The sequence below is a fragment of the Bubalus kerabau genome, chromosome 5 (assembly GCF_029407905.1).
Source record: "Bubalus kerabau isolate K-KA32 ecotype Philippines breed swamp buffalo chromosome 5, PCC_UOA_SB_1v2, whole genome shotgun sequence".
Classification (NCBI taxonomy): domain Eukaryota; kingdom Metazoa; phylum Chordata; class Mammalia; order Artiodactyla; family Bovidae; genus Bubalus; species Bubalus kerabau.
In genome coordinates, this window is record NC_073628.1 from 39,373,054 (window position 1) to 39,399,374 (window position 26,321).

Here is a 26,321-nt window from a genome sequence, read left to right on the forward strand (position 1 = left end):
TTCTATACCCAACCAAGCTAACAATTGAGTATGAGAGCAAAAACATTATTTGATGTGCAATTCTTCAAAATACTCACTGTTGATGCAGCTTTTCATATGAAGCTTTTGGAAGACATGTGGGTTTTAAACAATAAAAGAACAATATATAGAATCACAGAACTAAGGAATCCCACACTAGGGAGAGGAGAAGGGAATACCCATAATGATGGAGAGAGGAACTACCAGGATGGCAACTCACAGGAACAGACAACTCCGAGGTAAACTTCTTCTAGAAGATAAAGTTAATAAAACATCTGATGTGTTTTAATATGTTGAGAGGATATTTGCTCACCTTGGACTGAGTTGAGAGATAACGGTATAAATACCTAGAAAACTAAGCAAATAAAAATCAAGACCTTTATTAACTACACATAAAACAATCAGTTGAGCAGGAAATAGAAAGTTTACCCTATTTCTAAGCTCTGAATGGAATTGACATAGTCATAATAATGTAAACTCTGAATATTTACCTAGCTAAAACTACAGTGTATTTTGGGAAACTGGGGGGCAGTTAGCATATATGTGGATGATTGGGCCCAGACAGGGATCAGAGGTGAAAAAGAGATAAAGTCTTATCTTCTGTAGTGGGCAGTTGGTAACTATCAGAAACTAAAAAATTAAAGAGTAGCAAAATAGGCATGTTATTTAGAAAATTGGAGGTAAATAACAATATCTAAAGTCAACCAAAATTGTTAAAAGTGGTTAATTCTCTAAGGTGAGAAAATGGGGTTAGGGTGCAGAGCTGGGACTGCTTCATTTTCTTGTTTTTGTTTTTTTTAACGAAAGCATTGTGGAGCAAATTGACCCTTTAAATCTTGTACACATATATTTTGATAAAAATAAAAGCTATTTTTAAATCCTTTCATGGCTCTCCATTTCTTGCAAATTACAATCTAAGTATATGAAAGTTATTTACAAATCCTTTCTAATCTGGACTCTAACAGACTTTAGTTTCTTTTCTTATCTCTCTCCACGCTCACGTTCTATGCTTTTCTATGCTTCAACTAAACTAAATGACCCGCAGTTCTCTTCAGATGAAGAAATGCCATGAAAGGATCTTTGACTTTATTCTTTAGGTAAAGAATGGGAGTTTCTAAAGTGTTTTAGACAGACTGGTATATCAATGTGGAGAGTAGACTAAAAGGAGAGCAGTCTATAAACCTAGAAATCACCTAGAAGGCAGTTGCTATGGAAGTGAAGAGGGGGAACAGGAATAAACAATGAGAAATCCAGGAATCTAAGTTTTTGTCACCACTAATTTGCTATATAACAATTCATTTAACTCCTCTAATTCTTGGGCTCTTTAGGTGCAAGGTACAAATGTAAAATGGTTTTCATGCAAACCTGGTGCTTTTTCAGGGTAACCATCTCCAGGGATATCATCATCAAACACCCAGCAAACAGTCAGCACGCTGGGACTCATCTTTGACACCCCTCTCTCCTTCTCTGTCAATACATATGCTATCAATCACCAAGTCCTTTTGATGTAACCACTAACATTTCTTGAGTCTAAGTCTCTCTAGCCCCCACCAGTCGGACCCTAGTTCAAGCCACTTTGATGTCACATTTGAACAACTAGCTCCACATATCCACTTTTGCCCTCCTCCAATCCACTGTCCACAGTGTATACAGAGTGGTTTTCAAAAATGTAAATCTGATCATATCACCTGTCAATGGCTTCTTTTTGCTTTTAATATAAAGATCAAAATTCCAAACATGGACTGCCATTCATGCTTAATCTGACTTCTGTGAAGCTCTATGGCTACATTTTGTGCCATTTTTCTTCTCTGCTCTCCAATCACAGCTGTCTGCAAAAGCAGCATGCTTCTTCCCAAAGGACCTTTGCACATGCTGTTCCCTCTGCTTAGAATGCTTTTCCATTTCATTCCCCCATTCTTCTTGCTTATTTCCAACTATACTTCAAATCTCGGTTTACTCATTACTTCTATAAGAAAGGGTTCTTTTATCTATTCCAGGCTGGGCTAGTTCTCTCATTATTCAGTTTTAGAATATCCTGGAATTTTTTGTTAGAGCATTTGCCAACACTGTGAATAATCATTTTTTATGTAATTACCCATTTAATAACTCACTCTCAAATCAAAATATGAATCTCCCATGGACAGAAATCATATATTTTGTTTAACATAATATGTACACTATATACCTAGCAAAACAAATATTTGTTACAAGAATAAATGAACAAATGCATGAACAAATGGAGTGGGAATATGGAATTGGCATTCTCTGTTCTCTTCATCCAGTTTAGTTATTCATCTTAACTGGTAGGGAAAGGGTCTATTAGCCTCATAGTGCAACAACACTAGTTATAAAGGGTCGTCAGCACTGGCAAGTAAGAGATCAGTTTGTCAAAGACACTGCAGAGTCTGAATAAAAGGAAAAAAACATGAATATCCACGCCAGGTAAATCAACTGGTTTCTCTGGCATTGAACAAAAGGGATGAATAGTCTTAGTAATCTCAAAAAGATAGATAGACAGACTGATGCAAATAGATGTGGGAAAAGATAGCCTATAGGAGAAAGATTTCCAGGACACCACTGGAGGTCTGAAATTGACCCAAAGAGAAACAATAAGGAAATAACTGGTGCCATGTTCTGGACTGAGTATAGATATATGATAAGCTCCAAATAAGACTAGATTCTTTAAGGTAATGGACTATGCCTAACTCTCTCCAAACTTTATGTGCATGATGATAGAATTATATATATATATATATATATATATATATTTTAATTTAAAGTCTACTCAGCCCAGAACTTGAGAATTTTTTAGTCTAGGTACAACTTGAATTTCCAGTTTCCCCATCATATGATTCCAAAACACTAAACAGCTCATTATTTTCCCCATATGCACCACATATACTCTGATGCATTACTTAAGCTCAACTCCACTCCTGTTCGGCCTGCACCGCCCACCCCCAAAACATTCCTCAAAATCCAGCTCAAATGTTGGCTCTCCTAGGAAGACTCACCCAAGTCCTCCAGTCAGAATCCACTTCCCTTCTCTTTGCTGAACCCCCATAGTCTTTAATTTGTTGTCATTATCATTAATTGCAACATATTGATTTGGTTCCCTTAACCAATGGTAAATAAACTTGTAAGCTGCTTTATTGTTTACAAAGCACTTTAACACCTAATATGCCTTTCTCCTCCCAATCAGCAGAATGATATAAAGTAGTATGATTATCCTCCCTTTATAGAAGGAAGAAACTCAGTTTAAAGGGGAAGATGTACAGATGATTATCCAAGATCACCCCGCTAATACATGACAGACCTGGGATTGACTTATTGGTTGATTTTTATTTTCCAAAAGCATGTATTAAATGATTACGCAGGCAACACAGACACACAAACACACAGAAGGAGGCTGGGAGTCTATTTTGCAGATGACAAATAGGGATGGTGAACATAATAGCAGGAGGTTCTCCAGCAGGTCAATAAGGCATGGTGGTCTTGTTGACAAAGATGCAGCTGGCTGTGGTAGCAGGGGAACAACACTTGCCCCTGGCAGCGACTCCAGCCCATCAGGCCAGGGCCACCACTGTGTGCATGCCACAGCTGCCAGCAGCAAAGCCGGAGGGACACCTGCCTGACCAGCAAAGGGAACCTTGCCAGAGGCACAGTCAGTGGGTACCAGCTGAAAGGACTGCCAAGGTGTTATGGTTGAATTGTGTCTGCAAAATTCCTACACTGAAGTCCTAACCCCCCAGTGCCTCAGACTATGACCTTATTTGGAAATAAGTTTGTTTTAAGAATAGTTGATTATAGTTCTTGCTTCTTCTGTCCACCGTCTTTTTGATGAATAAGGATAAGGGGCTTGTGCAATACTTTGGCCACTTGATACGAAGAGCCAACTCACCAGAAAAGACCCTGATGCTGGGAAAGCCTGAGAGCAGGAGGAGAAGGGGGCGACAGAGGATGAGATGGTTGGATGGCATCAGTGACTCAATGGACATGAATTTGAGCTAACTCTGGGAGATAGTAAAGGACAGGGAAGCCTAGCGTGCTGAGTACATGGGGTCACAAACAGTTGGGCACGACTTAGCAACTGAACAACAACAACGTAGTTGATTAGACCTGGGATTTAAACCCAGATTCTTTGACATCAACTACTTTGCTCCTTCCATTATTTCTAGTCAACTGCCTTCATTCCCTGTCTTGACTTGAATACAAGCGTGTAAACCAGTCTTACCTTCTCCTCCTAACCAAAAGGTCTTTGAGAAAAACACACAAATCTGATTTTTCACTGCAGATACTTGATGAAATTTGATGGTGAATTGGCTGATGATACAGAAGGTTCTAAGAAAGCTGAGAGCCCAACAGAAAGGATTTTCTTGATATCTTAATTCCATTGCCATGTGAAAACTGCCAATGTGAGGACTTCCCTGGCAGTCCAGTGGTTAAGACTCCACCTTCCAATGCAGCAGGTGTGAGTTCAGTCCCTGGTCAGGGAACTACGATCCCACATGCCTCAGGGCCAAACAAGTAAAACATAAAACAGAAGCAATATTGTAACAACTTCAATAAAGATTTTTTTTAATGATCCTCATTTTAAAAAATCTAAAAATAAAAAAAGAAGCCACTATGAATATCTAGCAAATGGGTGAAATTTCAGAGTTTCAGGCCTCCATTAGACCTCTGGACACGAGAAAAGCTCCAGTAGGAGGAGGAAGCAGAAGGGAAGTTTTTTGGTATAAGAGATTCTCACTAGTAGAAAATTATCTAGGTATTACCATTCATAGATAAATTATTTAACAACAAAGCATGATTCAGGCCCTATGCTGCTGCTGCTAAGTCACTTCAGTCGTGTCCGACTCTGTGCAACCCCATAGATGGCAGCCCATCAGGCTCCCCCGTCCCTGGGATTCTCCAGGCAAGAACACTGGAGTGGGTTGCCATTTCCTTCTCCAACGCATGAAAGTGAAAAAATAAAGTGAAGTCGCTCAGTCGTGTCCGACTCTTAGCGACCCCATGGACTGCAGGCCCTATATTAGGCACCTATTGCTTTGTAACAAGTTACCCTAAAAGTTAGCAGCCTAAAACTGTTTCAGTGGGTCAGGAACCAGGTCTGGGCTGGTTTAGCTGGGGGCCCTTGACTGAGAGCCTCTCACAGGCTGCAGTCAGGTTCTTAGCCAACGGTGCAGTCTCACCTCAAGGCTCAAATAAGGGAAGATTTGCTGCCTCTCACAGCCTGCAGTCAGGTTCTTAGCCAACGGTGCAGTCTCACCTCAAGGCTCAAATAAGGGAAGATTTGCTGCCAAGCTCACTCACATGGCTACTGGCAGTCCTTGAGCCCTCACTGCCTGCTGACAAAGATACCATTTCCATGTTATGTGGGCTACTCCATACAGCTATGCACAACACGGCAGCTGGCTCCTCCCAGGATGAGAATGGAGAGAGAAGCAAATGAAAGCCATAGTCCTTTTAGAACCTAATCTCAACAGTGACAACCCATCAGTTTTGCCACATTCTATTCACTAGAATCAAGTCTCTAGGTGCAGTCCACATTCAAGAGGAGGGGAACATATTAAAACAGGGACCATTTTAGAGGCTGCATATGACAGACCCTAAGCTAAGTAATGTGTATATATATATATATATATATATATATATATTATCGCACTTGATCTTCCAAATTTTACTATGAGGTATGTATTGTCATCTTAACTTTATAATTAATGAAACTAGAACTCATACAGATTACATAATTTATTTAAAGCCATATAGTTAATAAGTATGAAATAGAAATTTTTAAATCCAAGACTGATTTCAAATCAAGTGAGTCACAGGTAGCATAATCAACATATCCTATTCACCAGGCACAACAGGTTCCATGGTGCCTGCCTGTCATCCCAATTACTAATAGATCACACTTTCATCTCCATAAAGGTTCAGGTTTGGTTAATAAATTATGAAGCCATCCTACTTGTAGATATTCAAAGGAAGCTCATTTCAAAAGTCAGCTCCGTGGCGGAGGAGCCAAGATGGCGGAGGAGTAGGACGGGGAGAACACTTGCTCCCCCACAAATTCATCAAAAGAACATTTAAACGTCGAGTAAATTCCACAAAACAACTTCTGAATGCCAGCAGAGGACATCAGGCACCCAGAAAAGCAACCCAACTCTTCGAAAGGAGGTAGGAAAAAATATAAAAGACAAAAAAAGAGACAAAAGAGGGAGGGACGGAGTTCCGTCCCGGGAAGGGAGTCTTAAAAAGAGAGAAGTTTCCAAACACCAGGAAACCTTCTCACTGCCGAATCTGTGCCGAGCTTTGGAAGCACAGAGGGCAACATAACAGTGAGAAAAAATAAATAAACAATTAAAACTCGCAGATTTCAAGCCCTACGGTAACTCCCCCAGCGGAGAAGCAGCACAGACGCCTGCACACACCATTAGCAAACGGGGGCTGGGCAGGGAGGCGCGCCGCAGGCTGCATTGCTTAGAGTAAGAATCTGGCGTGAGTACCCTGAGCGCTATCTGAGCGAAATAATTTGGGCTAGCAAACCAGACTGTGGGATATCTACCACGCGAAAAGCCAGCCCTAACCTAAGACACCGCCAGGCCCACGCACGGAACAAAGGACTGAACAGAGATAGCCGGCTGCAGACCTTCCCCCTCCGGTGACAGGCAGCCAGAGCCGGAAGGGGGCAATCGCAGCCCCAGAGAGACATTATCTATAAAACTGTAAGCAGGCTTCTTTGCTAACTAAAACTTCTTGGGGGTCTGGACAGTCAACATCTGCCTGAGAAGGTGCGCCGTTTTACACCCAGATAACCGAGTGGCGGGGCGGCGATAAGTCGCAGCATTGGCGCTCACCAAACACCTCATCACCTGAGCTGCTCAGACCTGGGAAGAGCACAAAACGCAGGCCCAACTGAGTCTGCGCCTCTGAGGGCTACCCGAGTGCCTGAACCTGAGAGGCTTGGACCTGGGAGGTGCATGCAGCTCAGGGCCGGCCTCAGATGGTTCCCAGCGGAACAACCTAGAGCCCGAGCAGTGTGGCCAGGGAGGCTACACGCACCGTGACCGGGGGCAGACCCAGTGTGGCTGAGGCACTGCGAGCGCATGCCAGTGTTATCTGTTTGCAGCATCCCTCCCTCCCTCCCCACAGAGCGACTGAACAAGTGAGCCTAAAAAAAAAAAAGTGTCCTCCACCGTCCCCTTTGTGTCAGGACGGAAACCACACACTGAAGAGACCAGCACAGAAGAAGCTATAACAGAGGGAAACACCTTGGAAGCTACAGGCAATAGATTAAAACCCTGTGGTTACTACGGACTACATAGGAAGGGGCCTATAGATCTTGAGAAATATAAGTCGGACCAAGGAACTAGCCAAAAATGAACTGAACCCACAATACTCACAACAAAACCAGAGAAAGTCCTAGATATATTTTTACTATTTTTACGATCATTCTTTCTTTCTTTCTAATTTTTTAAAAAAATTTTAAGTCCTCTATTGTTCCTTTAATTTTCACTTTTATAACCTATTACTTTGCAAAAATAAAAAAGGCCCTATTTTTTTCTTCTTCAGCAAACTTCATATATATATATATATTTTATATAATTTTTTGACCTTGTTTTTTTTTTCTTTTTTTTTTTTTCTTCTTTTCTTTAACATTGTATTTTTGAAATTCCAAACTCTACTCTAGATTTTCAATTTTAGCTTTTTGGTATATGTTATCAATTTTGTACCTATAGTTTTTTTTAGAATTTCTGTGACTTTTTTTTTTCCTCTGTTTCTTTCTCTTCTTCTTTTATATAACATTGTATATCTGAAATTCCAAACTCTACTCTACATTTTTAATTTATGCTTTTTGGTATTTGATATCAATTTTGTACCTGTATTTTCTTTATAATTTTTGCAACATTGTTTGTTTTTGTTTGTTTGTTTGTTTTCTCTCTTTATTTTTCCTCTTCTTCTTTTTTTAACATTGTACTTTTGAAATACCAAACTCTACTCTAGATTTTTAATTTTTGCTTTTTGGTATTAGTTATCAATTTTGTACCTGTATTTTCTTTATAAATTTCACGACCTTGTTTGTTTTTCTTTGTTCGTTTTTTCTCTCTTTCTTTTCCTTCTTCTTTTCTTTAACATTGTATTTTTGAAATTCCAAACTCTACTCTAGATTTTTAATTTTTGCTTTTATGTATTTGTTACCAATTTTGTACCTTTAAGAACCCAATCTTCAGGACCCATTTTTCACTAGGGAGTGAGGTTACTGGCTTGACTGCTGTCTCTCCCTTTGGACTCGCCTTTTTCTCCACCAGGTCACCTGTGTCTCCTCCCTAACCCCTCTCTACTCTACCCAACTCTGTGAATTTCTGTGTGTTCCAGACGGTGGAGAACACTTAGGGAACTGATTACTGGCTGGATCTGCCTCCCTCCTTTTCATTCCCCCCTTTTATCCTCCTGGCCACCTCTGTCTCCTTCCTCCTTCTTCTTGTCTCTGTATAACTCCATGAACATCTCTGAGCGGTCCAGTTGTGGAGTGCACATAAGGAAGTGACTACTGGCTAGCCCACTCTCTCCACTATTGATTCCACCTCATCTCATTTGGGTCACCTCTAACTCCCTCCTCCCTCTTCTCTTCTCCATGTAATGCTGTGAACCTCTCTGAGTGACCCTCACAGTAGAGAAACTTTTCATCTTTAACGTAGATGTTTTATCAATGGTGCTATAGAAGGAGAAGTTTTGAAACTACTGTAAAAATATGACCGATAACTGGAAGTAGGAGGCTTAAGTCCAAACCCTGACTCCAGGGAACTCCTGACTCCAAGGAACATTAATTGACAGGAGCTCATCAAACGCCTCCATACCGACACTGAAACCAAGCACCACACAAGGGCCAACAAGTTCCAGGGCAAGACATACCAAGCAAATTCTCCAGCAACAAAGGAACACAGCCCTGAGCTTCAAGATACAGGCTGCCCAAAGTCACCCCAAAACCATAGACATCTCATAACTCATTACTGGACATTTCATTACACTCCAGAGAGAAGAAATACAGCTCCACCCACCAGAACACCGACACAAGCTTCCCTAACCAGGAAACCTTGACAAGACACCTGTACAAACCCACACACAGTGAGGAAACGCCACAATAAAGAGAACTCCACAAACTGCCAGAATACAGAAAGGACACCCCAAACTCAGCAATTTAAACAAGATGAAGAGACAGAGGAATACCCAGCAGATAAAGGAACAGGATAAATGCCCACCAAACCAAACAAAAGAGGAAGAGATAGGGAATCTACCTGATAAAGAATTCCGAATAATGATAGTGAAATTGATCCAAAATCTTGAAATCAAAATGGAATCACAGATAAATAGCCTGGAGGCAAGGATTGAGAAGATGCAAGAAAGGTTTAACAAGGACCTAGAAGAAATAAAAAAGAGTCAATACATAATGAATAATGCAATAAATGAAATTAAAAACACTCTGGAGGCAACAAATAGGAGAATAACAGAAGCAGAAGATAGGATTAGTGAATTAGAAGATAGAATGGTAGAAATAAATGAATCAGAGAGGATAAAAGAAAAACGAATTAAAAGAAATGAGGACAATCTCAGAGACCTCCAGGACAATATTAAACACTACAACATTCGAATCATAGGGGTCCCAGAAGAAGAAGACAAAAAGAAAGACCATGAGAAAATACTTGAGATAATAGTTGAAAACTTCCCTAAAATGGGGAAGGAAATAATCACCCAAGTCCAAGAAACCCAGAGAGTCCCAAACAGGATAAACTCAAGGCAAAACACCCCAAGACACATATTAATCAAATTAACAAAGATCAAACACAAAGAACAAATATTAAAAGCAGCAAGGGAAAAAAAAACAAATAACACACAAGGGAATTCCCATAAGGATAACAGCTGATCTTTCAATAGAAACTCTTCAAGCCAGGAGGGAATGGCAAGACATACTTAAAATGATGAAAGAAAATAACCCACAGCCCAGATTATTGTACCCAGCAAGGATCTCATTCAAGTATGAAGGAGAAATCAAAAGCTTTTCAGACAAGCAAAAGCTGAGAGAATTCTGCACCACCAAACCAGCTCTCCAACAAATACTAAAGGATATTCTCTAGACAGGAAACACAAAAACGGTGTATAAATTCGAACCCAAAACAATAACGTAAATGGCAACTGGATCATATTTATCAGTAATTACCTTAAACGTAAATGGGTTGAATGCCCCAAACAAAAGACAAAGACTGGCTGAATGGATACAAAAACAAGACCCCTACATATGTTGTCTACAAGACACCCACCTCAAAACAGGGGACACATACAGACTGAAAGTGAAGGGCTGGAAAAAGTTTTCCCATGCAAATAGGGACCAAAAGAAAGCAGGAGTAGCAATACTCTTATCAGATAAAATAGACTTTAAAACAAAGGCTGTGAAAAGAGACAAAGAAGCACTACATAATGATCAAAGGATCAATCCAAGAAGATAAAACAATTATAAATATATATGCACCCAACACGGGAGCACCGCAGTATGTAAGACAAATGCTAACAAGTATGAAAGGAGAAATTAACACAATAATAGTGGGAGACTTTAATACCCCACTCACACCTATGGATAGATCAACTAAACAGAAAATTAACAAGGAAACACAAACTTTAAATGATACAATAGACCAGTTAGACCTAATTGATATCTATAGGACATTTCATCCCAAAATAATGAATTTCAGCTTTTTCTCAAGCGCACGTGGAACCTTCTCCAGGATAGATCACATCCTGGGCCATAAAGCTAGCCTTGGTAAATTCAAAAAAATAGAAATCATTCCAAGCATCTTTTCTGACCACAATGCAGTAAGATTAGATCTCAATTACAGGAGAAAAACTATTAAAAATTCCAACATATGGAGGCTGAACAACACGCTGCTGAATAACCAACAAATCACAGAAGAAATCAAAAAAGAAATCAAAATTTGCATAGAAATGAATGAAAATGAAAACAAAACAACCCAAAACCTGTGGGACACGGTAAAAGCAGTCCTAAGGGGAAAGTTCATAGCAATACAGGCACACCTCAAGAAACAAGAAAAAAGTCAAATAAATAACCTAACTCTACACCTAAAGCAACTAGAAAAGGAAGAAATGAAGAACCCCAGGGTTAGTAGAAGGAAAGAAATCTTAAAACTTAGAGCAGAAATAAATGCAAAAGAAACAAAAGAGACCATAGCAAAAATCAACAAAACCAAAAGCTGGTTCTTTGAAAGGATAAATAAAATTGCCAAACCATTAGCCAGACTCATCAAGAAACAAAGGGAGAAAAATCAAATCAATAAAATTAGAAATGAAAATGGAGAGATCACAACAGACAACACAGAAATACAAAGGATCATAAGAGACTACTATCAACAATTATATGCCAATAAAATGGACAACGTGGAAGAAATGGACAAATTCTTAGAAAAGTACAACTTTCCAAAACTGGACCAAGAAGAAATAGAAAATCTTAACAGACCCATCACAAGCACGGAAATTGAAACTGTAGTCAAAAATCTTCCAGCAAACAAAAGCCCAGATCCAGACAGCTCACACCTGAATTCTACCAAAAATTTAGAGAAGAGCTAACACCTATCCTGCTCAAACTCTTCCAGAAAATTGCAGAGGAAGGTAAACTTCCAAACTCATTTTATGAGGCCACCATCACCCTAATACCAAAACCTGACAAAGATCCCACAAAAAAAGAAAACTACAGGCCAATATCACTGATGAACATAGAAGCAAAAATCCTTAACAAAATTCTAGCAATCAGAATCCAACAACACATTAAAAAGATCATACACCATGACCAAGTGGGCTTTATCCCAGGGATGCAAGGATTCTTCAATACCAGCAAATCAATCAATGTAATACACCACATTAACAAATTGAAAAATAAAAACCATATGATTATCTCAATAGATGCAGAGAAAGCCTTTGACAAAATTCAACATCCATTTATGATAAAAACTCTCCAGAAAGCAGGAATAGAAGGAACATACCTCAACATAATAAAGCTATATATGACAAACCCACAGCAAACATTATCCTCAATGGTGAAAAATTGAAAGCATTTCCTCTAAAGTCAGGAACAAGACAAGGGTGCCCACTTTCACCATTACTATTCAACATAGTTTTGGAAGTTTTGGCCACAGCAATCAGAGCAGAAAAAGAAATAAAAGGAATCCAAATTGGAAAAGAAGAAGTAAAGCTCTCACTATTTGCAGATGACATGATCCTCTACACAGAAAACCCTAAAGACTCCACCAAAAAATTACTAGAACTAATCAATGATTATAGTAAAGTTGCAGGATATAAAATCAACACCCAGAAATCCCTTGCATTCCTAAACACTAATAATGAGAAAACAGAAAGAGAAATTAAGGAAACAATTCCATTCACCATTGCAACAGAAAGAATAAAATACTTAGGAATATATCTACCTAAAGAAACTCAAGACCTATATATAGAAAACTATAAAACACTGATGAAAGAAATCAAAGAGGACACTAATAGATGGAGAAATATACCATGTTCATGGATTGGAAGAATCAATATAGTGAAAATGAGTATACTACCCAAAACAATTTATAGATTCAATGCAATCCCTATCAAGCTACCAACAGTATTCTTCACAGAGCAAGAACAAATAATTTCACAATTTGTATGGAAATACAAAAAACCTCGAATAGCCAAAGCAATCTTGAGAAAGAAGAATGGAACTGGAGGAATCAACCTACCTGACTTTGGGCTCTACTACAAAGCCACAGTTATCAAGACAGTATGGTACTGGCACAAAGACAGAAATATAGATCAATGGAACAAAGTAGAAAGCCCAGAGATTAATCCACGCACATATGGACACCTTATCTTTGACAAAGGAGGCAAGAATATACAATGGATTAAAGACAATCTCTTTAACAAGTGGTGCTGGGAAATCTGGTCAACCACTTGTAAAAGAATGAAACTAGAACACTTTCTAACACCATACACAAAAATAAACTCAAAATGGATTAAAGATCTAAACGTAAGACCAGAAACTATAAAACTCCTAGAGAAGAACATAGGCAAAACACTCTCTGACATACATCACAGCAGGATCCTCTATGACCCACCTCCCAGAATATTGGAAATAAAAGCAAAAATAAACAAATGGGACCTAATTAACCTTAAAAGCTTCTGCACATCAAAGGAAATTATTAGCAAGGTGAAAAGACAGCCTTCAGAATGGGAGAAAATAATAGCAAATGAAGCAACTGACAAACAACTAATCTCGAGAATATACAAGCAACTCCTCCAGCTCAACTCCAGAAAAATAAATGACCCAATCAAAAAATGGGCCAAAGAACTAAATAGACATTTCTCCAAAGAAGACATACAGATGGCTAACAAACACATGAAAAGATGCTCAACATCACTCATTATCAGAGAAACGCAAATCAAAACCATTATGAGGTACCATTTCACGCCAGTCAGAATGGCTGTGATCCAAAAGTCTACAAGTAATAAATGCTGGAGAGGGTGTGGAGAAAAGGGAACCCTCTTACACTGTTGGTGGGAATGCAAACTAGTACAGCCACTATGGAGAACAGTGTGGAGATTCCTTATAAAACTGGAAATAGAACTGCCTTATGATCCAGCAATCCCACTGCTGGGCATACACACTGAGGAAACCAGAAGGGAAAGAGACACGTGTACCCCAATGTTCATCGCAGCACTGTTTATAATAGCCAGGACATGGAAGCAACCTAGATGTCCATCAGCAGATGAATGGATAAGAAAGCGGTGGTACATATACACAATGGAGTATTACTCAGCCATTAAAAAGAATACATTTGAATCAGTTCTAATGAGTTGGATGAAACTGGAGCCTATTATACAGAGTGAAGTAAGCCAGAAAGAAAAACACCAATACAGTATACTAATGCGTATATATGGAATTTAGAAAGATGGTAACAATAACCCTGTGTACGAGACAGCAAAAGAGACACTGATGTATAGAACAGTCTTATGGACTCTGTGGGAGAGGGAGAGGGTGGGAAGATTTGGGAGAATGGCATTGAAACGTGTAAAATATCATGTATGAAACGAGTTGCCAATCCAGGTTCGATGCACGATACTGGATGCTTGGGGCTGGTGCACTGGGACGACCAAGAGGGATGGTATGGGGAGGGAGGAGGGAGGAGGGTGCAGGATGGGGAACACATGTATACCTGTGGCGGATTCATTTTGATATTTGGCAAAACTAATACAATTATGTAAAGCTTAAAAAATAAAATTAAATTAAAAACACACACACACACACACACACCAAAAAAAAAAAAAAAAAGTCAGCTCCTCCTGGACCTTTCTCTGATCTTTCAGGTAGGGCCTTACACGGAACATGTGCTCAATCATAATTAACTGAACTGAATCAAACTGATTTCGCAGTGCAACTGAACTTAAAACAGTAGAGATTTTAATTAACAAAATAAGTAACAGAGTCAGAGAGACAAAGGAAAGATGACAACTTTCATTCTTTTTACGAATATTCATTGAACACTTACATTGAACTGGATGTCATGCAGATGTCAATCCATGTTTCTTCCCTCAAGGGCAAGAATCGAGCAGGAACCTGGGATTCTATAATATAGGGACCTATGCAATGATAATGTGAATGATTTTATACTTTCATACCTTTACCTCTGTCTGTCTAGAATTCTGTCACTACAGCTGCCCTCCCAGTTAATCGATTCCTAATTATCTTTTCTTTCAGGTGGCAAGTAAATATTTATTGGATAAGTGAGTGAACTCTGATAATTCTCACATCCCCAAAATTACTCTACTTAGTTAAAAATCTAAGAATATCATCCTGTTGTCAATTTGGATGGAAACTGATCTTAAACTAACTCAACTGTAATCATCTTGACTGGCATGTTAGAAGAGTTTTCTTTGTTTAATTTTACTGGAGTATAACTAATTTACAATGTTGCTGCTGCATCACTTCAGTCTTGTCCGACTCTGTGCAACCCCATTGACTGCAGTCCACCAGGCTCCCCAGTCCCTGGGATTCTCCAGGCAAGAACACTGGAGAGGGTTGCCATTTCCTTCTCTAATGCATGAAAGTGAAAAGTGAAGTCGCTCAGTCGTGTCTGACTCTTCGAGACCCCATGGACTGCAGCCTACCAGGCTCCTCCATCCATGGGATTTTCCAGGCAAGAGTACTGGACTGGGATGCCATTACAATGTTGAGTTAGTTTCAAACATATTCGAAGTATCATCTCCCAGGAGTCTTCCACGACCCCCTTCCCCAACCCTCCAGTAGAAACAAAGGAAGAGTCATCCCTCCCTTTGTTTCCCATCATATCTCATCCTAATCTCTATTATGTTTATTATTAAAATCATACTGCAAGGACTGCCTATTATAGTATCTCCCCTACTCCCTGGACTTTAAGCTCCTAATTGCAAGGACTATGCCAGAATATAGTATGTCCTCAAGAAATTTCTGTGTTGAATTGAACTAAGTAGAAGGCTAAACATTTATCACTATCATCATCACCCAGTATAGACTGACTTCCGCATCCAGGGAAGAATCTGCTAAAGTGCCCCTTTTCTCTCCAAATTTAAAACTATACAGACAGTGATTGACCTAGAGCTTTTATCCTATAAGTCAGTTCTAATTAGCTGGAAGTGGCTATTTGTAGTACTTTTAAATTTTATTTATTTTTTAATTGAAGGATAATTGCTTTACAGAATTTTGTTGTTTTCTGTTAACCATCATGTAGTACTTTTTGAGAAAGATTCTGGGGCTGGATCCAGATTAAGTAAGAAACAAGGTCATAGTTAATCAGCTTTGTCTGAGAAAGGAGAAACAGGAGAAACAGGAGCCCCTGTGCTTCTAGCTTCAATTACTGACCTCCAGTTACTTCTCTTACAATAGCACAGCAGGATCCATTTCCACCAACACACACACATGCATGTATATATATACACGGGGTGGTTGGGGGAGAGAAGGGAGCTGCTTTCCTGGCATCCTCAGGTCAAAACTCTCAGAAATGTTATAAACAGCACTGAGAAGCCCTAACTACAATGAGGGACGGGGGTTTTGTCAGTCTCATTCATTGCTGTATCTCTGGCTGGTGCACAGCTAGATCAGCGTTCTAGATAAAGTTCTCAATAAACATTTGTCAAACGAAAGAATATAATTGAAATTACTCTGTTAATTTCGGATCCATTATTACTGATATGGAATTCATATCTCCTCTGGAAACCTAAGCAGCATTTCTTTTATACCAAGTCCAGGAGCAAAAATAGTCAGTGCTTACCAAAAAAAAAAAAAATTGTGTAGAGGTTTGAGAGATGCTTTTGTGCCTTTGCACATGGTTTTTTGCTTGTTTGGAATGTCCTTTCTCCATTTTCAGAGAGAAAACTCCTACACACCCTATGAGGCCCAGCTTGAGTTCACCCCTGTATGAAACCTTCCCAGATTCTCTCAAGCCAAGTCCGTACTAACTTTTCCATGTTCCTATAGCATTCTGTTGACTTGTATACTTCATAAGGAGCCCACATCTCCAACTCTAGTCAGATAAAATCTTTTTAAAGGAAGGCAATTCTTTAAAATGATTCTCCTTTTTCCTTTCAATACAAAATGCATTAGATGCATTCCTGAACATGATTAGGAAAAAAGAAAACCAACTAAAAGCTTTTACAAAATGCCTTTTTATCACTGCATGACAGAGAATAAAATCAGTTCTTGTTATTCCTTAGACAGCTCTTTTTTGCCTCCTGGGTTCTATAGCTTTCAGTTCTTCCTATTGTGATAAACCATGACACAGCATGTGACTCACAAAAGAAAATTACTTTCTCAAAGAAGGCACTGAAGCTGCCCTTGTGAAGGTGATGCCTTCAGCTTATGAAGGGCAGTTTGCTGAGGACAAAGTCATAAGGCAATCTTCCCAAGCATCCTGGGTACCATCTATCACCTCTGTGTTCAGACCATGCATAAAAACCTGCATTACAACTTGTGGGCTGGAGAGACAGCATCTGACCAAACCCCTCCTTATGACAAGGCAACAGAAAAGGAAATGGCTGCAGTCTGATTAAAGCCAGCCCACTGAGTGAGTTCTAAAATTCCCTTAAGAAGGCATGACCCTGTAGCTGTCCAAAAGAAGAATGAGAATGGCTGACTTACTCAAAAATACTGTATGTCTCAATTGCTCAAATGGTTCAATTTCTTCTTCACTATTGTGTTGACATATCCATCTCCCTAAAGTGCATAAGGCATTGTCTTTATGATCAGAATTTTTCTTTGTTTCGGTTTCATCCAGATGGAGCTGCTCAAACCTTAAAAACCTGCAGAAGGCCTCTCCCATCATCCTCTTGTTCCTCTCCTTTCATGCCAGAAACCTTGGCCACAAAACATGCTAGACCTTAAAGCAGTCCAAAAAGAACGGGATTTGGAAAACTCAGGTCTCAACTAGACTGGCATCAGTAGGAGAACGGCCTAATTTCATGGGACAGGACACAGCGGCAGGAGTCTATGGTTATTCATGATTCTCATTGTCTCTATTCATCTAGTTATGTCTGGGTTGAAGTTGCACTGTATATTGATGAGTGGATCTAAGCCCCAGGTCAAGGAACTTCATGGAAAATAACTATCCCTAAAAAAGAAACTTTCATGATATAGACAGTCCTAAAGCCTGATTGTATATACAGACACAGGAAGTTTAGAAAAAGGTAAACTGTATATACAGACACAGGGAGTTTATCAAAAAGTAAATGGCAATAGATATGCCTATTGGCAAGTCTTATTCCAAGCACAACATATAAAAGATGAGGACAAGACCACACCCAAACTCCACTTGTGTTTGGTGAGGGAGATTTAAGCACACCACCAACCTAGGCACTCATCACCACACATCCAAAATGTGCTAAGCCTAGAGGCTTGATATCTTTAGCACGCATATCCCAGCTGTCCTAGTGGAGAAAGAGCCTAGCCTCCTGAGCCCTTGTTTCCACCTCAGTCCTCTCTGGCAAGAAAAGCCATGAACCCCACCAGCTGAGACTGTCAAACTGTATCACAAATGGATTTCAGTGGGTATGTCTCAGGCTCCTCTGTGATGGTCAGTCTCATGTGTCAGCCTCACTGGACTGAGGAAAGCCAAGATACCTGATAAAACATTATTCGGGGGTGTGTCTGTGATGGTGTTTCTGGAAGAGATTAGCATTTGGTTCAAGAGACCGAGGAAAGAGACCCTCCATCACCAAAAATGGATGGATATCAGTCTATCCTTTGAGGGTCTGAATGGAACCAAAAGGCAAAAGAAGAGCAAATTCTCTCTTTCCTTGAGCTGGGACATCTATCTTTTCCTGCCCTTCAACTTCAGAGCTCCTGATTCTCAGGCCTTTAGATTAAAACTGAAAACAATAGGCTTTTCTGGTTTCCCACATTTCAGACAGCAGATTGTGGGACTTCTCGGCTTCCATGCTAATGAGAGCCAATTCCTATAATAAATCTCTTTCTCTCTGGAGAAACCTGACTACAAAACCTTCAAGTATGTACAGAATACCTACCAGGTAGCAGATACTCAGATGAGCCCTCAAGTTACAAAGAGGCAATGCTTTCTTCAAAGAGTTCACAGCTTAGTTGAAAACACAGGGAACAAAGAAATAACCATCCTAGAGTCTGATGAAGGCAATATGAAGATATGAAGGAAATGATGGCTCTGTATCAAAGAGATCCCTAAACCATCTGAGAGAGTTTTAGGAAGTCTATATGACTGAAGTAGTTCAAGAATTCTTTTATTTAAATTGAATATTTTATTTGAACACTGACTGAATATTAAACAGTGAGTAGGAGTTTTTAAGAGAAGTGTGGGGGTGGGTATGCTACACAGAGAAAGAGAATGGCATAAGTAGAAGCCAAGGCAATAATATTATTCATCCATAAAAAAGAACAAACTGCCATTTGTGGAGACATGGAGATAGTCATACAGAGTGAAGTAAGTCAGAAAAATAAATATCATGTTTTAATGCATACATGCTGCCAGTCACCATCTGCAGTGATTTTGGAGGCCAAAAAAAAGTCTTTCACTGTTTCCATTGTTTCCCCATCTATTTGCCATGAAGTGATGGGGTCAGATGCCATGATCCTAGTTTTCTGAATGTTGAGTTTCAAGCCAACTTTTTCACTCTCCTCTTTCACTTTCATCAAGAGGCTCTTTAATTCTTTGCTTTCTGCCATAAGGATGGTGTCATCTGTGTATCTGAGGTTACTAATATTTCTCCCGGCAATCTAGATTCTAACTTGTGCTTCATCCAGCCCAGCATTTTGCATTATATACTCTGCATATAAGTTAAATAAGCAGGGTGACAATATACCACCTTGACGTACTTCTTTCCCCATTTGGAACCAGTCTGTTGTTCCATGTCCAGTTCTAACTATACAGATTTCTCAGGAGGCAGGTAAGGTGGTCTGGTATTTCCAACTGTTTAAGAATTTTCCACAGTTTGTTGTGATCTACACAGTCAAAGGCTTTGTCATAGTCAATAAAGCAGAATTAGATGTTTTTCTGGAACTGTCTTGCTTTTTCAATGATCCAGCGGATGTTGGCAATTTGATCTCTGGTTCCTCTGCCTTTTCTAAATCCAGCTTGAACATCTGGAAGTTCTCGGTTCACATATTGTTGAAGCCTGGCTTGGAGAATTTTGAGTATTACTTTGCTAGCGTGTGAGATGAGTGCAATTGTGCAGTTGTTTGAACATTCTTTGGCATTGCCTTTCCTTGGGATTGGAATGAAACCTGACCTTTTCCAGTCCTGTGGCCACTGCTGAGTTTTCCAAATTTGCTGGCATATTGAGTGCAGCACTTTCACAGCATCATCTTTTAGGATTTGAAATAGCTCAACTGGAATTCCATCACCTCCACTAGCTTTGTTCATGGTGGTGCTTCCTAAGGCCCACTTGACTTCACATTCCAGGATGTCTGACTCTAGGTAAGTGATCACACCATCATGGTGTGATGGACTTAAATGGACTGGAATGGACTAAAATGGACTGGAATGGGCAAATTTAACTCAGATGATCATTATATCTTCTACTGTCAGCAAGAATCCCTCAGAAGAAATGGAGTAGCCATCATAGTCAACAAGAGTCCGAAATGCAGTACTTGGGTGCAATCTCAAAAACGACAGAATGATCTCTGTTTTCAAGGCAAACCGTTCAATATCACAGTAATCCAAGTCTATGCCCCAACCACTAACTCCAAAGAAGCTGAAGTTGAACGGTTCTATGAAGACCTGCAAGACCTTCTAGAACTAACACCCCCAAAAAAACGTCCTTTTCATTATAGGGGACTGGAATACAAAAGTAGGAAGCCAAGAGATACCTGGAGTAACAGGGAAATTTGGCCTTGGAGTATAAAATGATGCAGGGCAAAGGCTAATAGAGTTTTGCCAAGAAAACACACTGATCATAGCAAACACCCTCTTCCATCAACACAAGAGACGACTCTGCACATGGACATCACCAGATGGTCAATACCGAAATCAGATTGATTATATTCTTTGCAGCCAAAGATGGAGAAGCTCTATACAGTCAGCAAAAACAAGACTGGGAGCTGACTGTGGCTCAGATCATGAACTCCTTATTGTCAAATTCAGACTTAAATTGAAGAAAGTAGGGAAAATCACTAGACCATTCAGGTATGACCTAAATCAAATCCCTTATGATTATACAGTGGAAGTGACAAAGAGATTAAAGGGATTAGATCTTATAGACAGAGTGCCTGAAGAACTATGGAGAGAGGTTCATGACATTGTACAGGAGGCAGTAATCAAGACCATCCCCAAGAAATGCAAAAAAGCAAAATGGCTGTCTGAGGAGGCCTTAGAAATAGCTGTAAAAAGAAGAAAAGCGAAAAGCAAAGGAGAAAAGGAAAGATATACCCATTTGAATGCAGAGTTCCAGAGAATAGCAAGGAGAGATAAGAAAGCCTTCCTCAATGATCAATGCAAAGAAATAGAGGAAAACAATAGAATGGGAAAGACTAGAGATCTCGTCAAGAAAATTAGAGATACCAAGGGAACTTTTCATGCAAAGATGGGCTCGATAAAGGACAGAAATGGTATGGACCTAACAGAAGCAGAAGATATTAAGAAGAGGTGGCAAGAAAACACAGAATTATACAAAAAGGATCTTCACAACCCAGATAACCATGATGGTGTGATCACTCACTATCTTGTTATATTGAATAAAAACATAAAGTGAGATTATCTTTCTCTACAGTTTCATCCGTAGGTCATCTGTGCTTCCTACAGCAGGGCATCAATAACCTGCAGTATATAGGAACTGACTGAATGAAAAGTTATATTTAATTGGGAAATCAATGACTAGGAAGAGGGCATTAAGGTCACAGAAACTGTATCATCCTGACCAATCTCACTCCCTTGCCCTTTCTCTGGGCCTTCCATCATCATATCACAGCTGCCAATTTCTCCAGCAGTCTTAATTATGGGCACAGTCATTTGTCTTCAAATATCACAGCTCTGTGAAATCTATGCATCGATAAATACAGCTCAAAAGCTGTTTTCCACACGGCTGGAGAGTTAATTGCTTCTGTGGTTAAATCAAATGTGGTCATTCTTTACCTTTGAGGGGGACTTTCAAGGTCTCCAAGTGACTGCAGGCTTCCTGTAAAGTCAAAATAAAGAACATCTCATTTTAGGACTTGAGGTTGTGCCTCAAAAATATCTACACTTTCAGATTAGCTCCCCATGGCCAAAGAGTAGCCAAACAGGCTTCCAGGGTTAAAACAGAGTCAGATAATCAATTCTGTGTTTTGAAATAAACATCTTCTTTGTGCCAACCACCATTTCTTTACTCACTTCCCCTTTCAGAAAGCATTTATGGGGTATGAGAAGTATGTCATACATTTGGAGGGGAAATAGAGTAAAATAAGAAATGGCATTTACCCTTAAAATTAGTGGAGAAGACAAATACATTTGAACCAGTACTAATGAGGTGGATGAAACTGGAGCCTATTATACAGAGTGAAGTAAGCCAGAAAGAAAAACACCAATACAGTATACTAATGCATATATATGGAATTTAGAAAGATGGTAACAATAACCCTGTATACGAGACAGCAAAAGAGACACTGATGTATAGAACAGTCTTCTGGACTCTGTGGGAGAGGGAGAGGGTGGGATGATATGGGAGAATGGCATTGAAATACGTATAATATCATATATGAAACGAATCACCAGTCCAGGTTCGATGCACGATACTGGATGCTTGGGGCTGGTGCACTGGGATGACCCAGAGGGATGGTATGGGGAGGGAGGAGGGAGGAGGGTTCAGGATGGGGAACACATGTATACCTGTGGCAGATTCGTTTCGATATTTGGCAAAACCAATACAATATTGTAAAATTTAAAAATAAAATAAAATTAAAAAAAAAATTCAAAGCAAGCATAAGGGCACTATGACAAAATGTTTATCAGTATATAGGATCTCAAAGAATGAAGGACTAATTCAACTACAAGATGGGCATCAGAAGAAGCACCATAGAGGAGGTGAACCTACACTGAATCTCAAGATGAATATGTATCCAGCTATCAGGAATGGGACTTAAATAAGAAAAAGCTCATTCATACACATGTAGCAGAATAAATGAAGGCACAGAATATGTTGAACATATATGATCAGTCTAGGGACTGTAAGTCATTTGGTATGAATCGTACATGGGGTAGGAATATAGGAAGAAGGAGAAGGGAGCCTGGGGAGGTAAGAAAGAGATCATAGAGCATCTTCTATAGTTTAAGAAAGTTTAAGGTCATTGATGAACTGTAGGCAGGAAAATTACATAGTCAAATATATTTTAGAGAAATCATACTAACTGCCAGCATGGATTATGAGTTAGAGTGGGGAGAGGAAGGAAGTCAATTAGGGAGCTGCTGCTGCTAAGTCGCTTCAGTCGTGTCCGACTCTGTGCGACCCCATAGACAGCAGCCCACCAGACTCCCCTATCCCTGGGATTCTCCAGGCAAGAGTACTGGAGTGGGAATTAGGGAGCAGTTGCACTAATTTAGGATAGAAACCATGAGAACTAAACATTGGTAGAAGCAGTAAGGATATAGATGAGTGGTCAAGCACTAATGAGGATGATGATTACAAAGACATGGCTACAAGCAGGTAGACAGTTCTTGGTCACTTTTCCAACAGAGGAGTACAGGCTTGGAAATCAGTAAGATGGAGACTAACTCAAGCAAAAAGTGGTGAGAGAAGATGTTGGAAAAGACCCTGATGCTGGGAAAGATTGAAGGGAGGAGAAGGGGACGACAGAGGATGAGGTGGTTCGATGGCATCACCTACCTAATGGACATGAGTTTGAGTAAGCTCCGGGAGTTGGTGTGGACAGGGAGGCCTGGCATGCTGCAATCCATGGGGTCGCAAAGAGTCAGACATGACTGAACGACTGATCTGAACTGAACTGAAATGCATCTTATTTTTATTGGATATCCAGATTATGTCAGGATCCATGATACGTCATGCCTCATCCTGTGCAGAGACGAACTAGACCAGATCTCAGCCTCCAAGCACAGCAGAGACACATGGGCTGAATGGCTGAACAGGTACCAGATGACCAGAAGGTAAGTATGAATCTCCCACTTCCCTGCTATATTTCATTTGTCTATTGTGGGTTTTGGGAGAAGGCAATGGCACCCCAATCCAGTACTGTTGCCTGGAAAATCCCATGGATGGAGAAGCCTGGTAGGCTGCAGTCCATTGGGTCGCTAAGAGTCAGACACGACTGAGCGACTTCACTTTCACTTTCCACTTTCATGCATTGGAGAAGGAAATGGCAACCCACTCCAGTGTCCTTTCCTGCAGAACCCCATGGACAGAGAAGCCTGGTAGGCTGCAGTCCATGGGGTCGCACAGAGTCGGACACGACTAAAGCGACTTAGCAGCAGCAGCAGCATTGTGGGGTTTTGTCCATTTCTCCCCACTCTCAACTAGAATGTTAAAGCTATGAGGGCAAAACTTTTTTTGCCACCTACAACAGTATTTAGCATACAAGAGGTGCTCATTATGTATTTACTGAATTGAAAAATTAATTTATTCTGATGAGGACCTATGCGCTCTCTCACTTTACAGATTCATATACTTAAATCTGGTAATTCTAAGCTATAGTTTCTTTCAATGGCCTCCACCCTGTTATCTCGATCTGTTACTTTTATTATGTTGGAATCTCTGGCTTTTGTGTCTCAATTTCTTCATTCTCTATCTCTTTGCTTCTTGTGTATATTCTAGATAATTTTCTCAGAACTATCTTCAGCATCATCATTTCTTCCCCTCACCTTTCAACTGAATGCTTTATTGTAATGACCTTTTCTTCATTTCTAGACTTTCACTTTGGTTCTGCCTCAGATATCCCTGTGATTTTTTCAAATTACCTGATTTGTGCCTTCATTTCTATTTTTCTCTGACCTTTTGTCCCTCTGATCATTTTAAATTTATTTAAACTTCTGTTTTAGATTGTTTTATTATCTCTATATCTTGAGGTGATATTTACTTCATCTGTTAATGTTTGTTTCACCTGCTGAATTCTCCCCTGGCAATTTATTCCTTCATCTGATTTTTTAATATTTGATTGCATACTCATCTTCAGCAGCACTGTGGGAGTCTCGGTGCTCTGGAAATGTCCCTGTAGGAGTGTTAAATCTGTCTCTGTTCGTCTCCACAGTCTTCACCAGTTCTACACTAGTTTTGAAGTTACCTTTTTGCTTTAGTGTTCACAGTACTGCGGTACTGCTCCGAACCATACCCCACAGCTGTGCGTGGTGCACATAGGGGTTCTGATTTCTTATCGGTGATCTGTTTACCAGGCACAGCCCCAGGAGGACTGCAAACTTCCTGCTGCCTTCCAAAAAGACAGACCAGGTTTTTCTGGTCCTTATCTCAGGAATAGACAGATATTCATGGCTCCTGCCTTTAGGCAGTTGGTTCATCTACCGCCAGTATCCTCCTGATACCAATATCAGAGTGCTAATCTCCAATCTGCAGACTTTAAATTCTACATATTACAGTAACCATATAGTTTTTTTTTTACTTTACTGCTCTAACTTTGAGCTTCCTCTTTGTTTTGGCACTTGCGCATTTTTTGTTCTTGGTTTATTCTTCAGCGATGCATGCAAAAATTCTTTGGTATAATTTTATCCAACATTTTCAAAAATTTGAAGTAGGAAGAACAGTCATCTATTTCATCTCAATTTGCCATATTCATGACTCCATAACCCTGAAACCAACAACTGTAGCTTTGATCTTAGCTGTGCAAGTTGCAAAACCTTATATGCATTCTCCTTAGTTGAATCTTTTACTGTATAATGTGGGGTGATGTATTCATTTCTGGACAAAAAGTTTGAGGGGAAAATTGACAATATGATGCTCTTCTGGAAAAGATGGAACATGATGAGCAATCTGGAAACTAGGCCAATGAAAGTCTGCTTCACCTGAAGCAGATTTGGGGGTACCTAGCATTGGCATCACATATTTAAAGAGCTGTATATAGAAATAGAATGAGTCTTTTCTAGTGTAGTTTCAGAGAACAGACCCCAGACTGTGCTGCAGAGAGCTAGGACTCTAGTGAGCAAACCCGGACACTGATTCATCACGTAACAACCTTGGACAAATCACTTTCCTCTTTAAGGACTCTAGAGTACTCATCTGTAAAATGAGGAGGTTGAATCACATGAGTGCCTGGTTCCTTCAGCTATAACAGACTGTGGTTCATTTCTCACCAAAGGTAGTGAGCAAGGTTTCTCCAGCAATGAATCAGTGGGCACACTTGATAAATGATCTCGACTTCCTTCGATTCATCCTCACTCAAGATAATATATTGCTTTTTTTTTTTTTTTTTTGCTCCATCAAAACTACAGACCTCAGGCTAAGTCTCCATAACCCCCTTTCAGGCCAGAAATTGTAGGTTAGGAATGCCTGAAAAGCATAGTGGGATGAGGAAAAGATTGTGGATTTCAGTGTCATACAGACCTGAGTACCAAGCCAAAGTTTCACCTTATCGGCTCTGTATCCTTGAGAACCGTTTCACTTCTCTGAATAACAATTTCCTCTTTCATAAAATGAAATAATATACACCTTAATGGTTTTATGGTTATTAAAATTTTTTAAACCAATCTAAAGGTGTCTGACACGTGGTAGGCATTCAAAACATGTTAGCAAAATCGAAAATCAAAACCAAATGCTCTGTATTGACAAGGGAA

General features: G+C 39.8%; 1 long non-coding RNA gene across 1 annotated transcript in view; it reads right to left on the reverse strand.

The window, feature by feature from the left end:
• LOC129652644 (uncharacterized) overlaps positions 1-26,321 on the reverse strand; it is an 84,320-nt gene that overhangs the window by 40,191 nt on the left and 17,808 nt on the right. Inside the window, exon 2 of the long non-coding RNA XR_008714650.1 lies at positions 21,687-21,729. This is a non-coding gene — a long non-coding RNA (uncharacterized LOC129652644). The remainder of the gene's footprint in view (positions 1-21,686; positions 21,730-26,321) is intronic.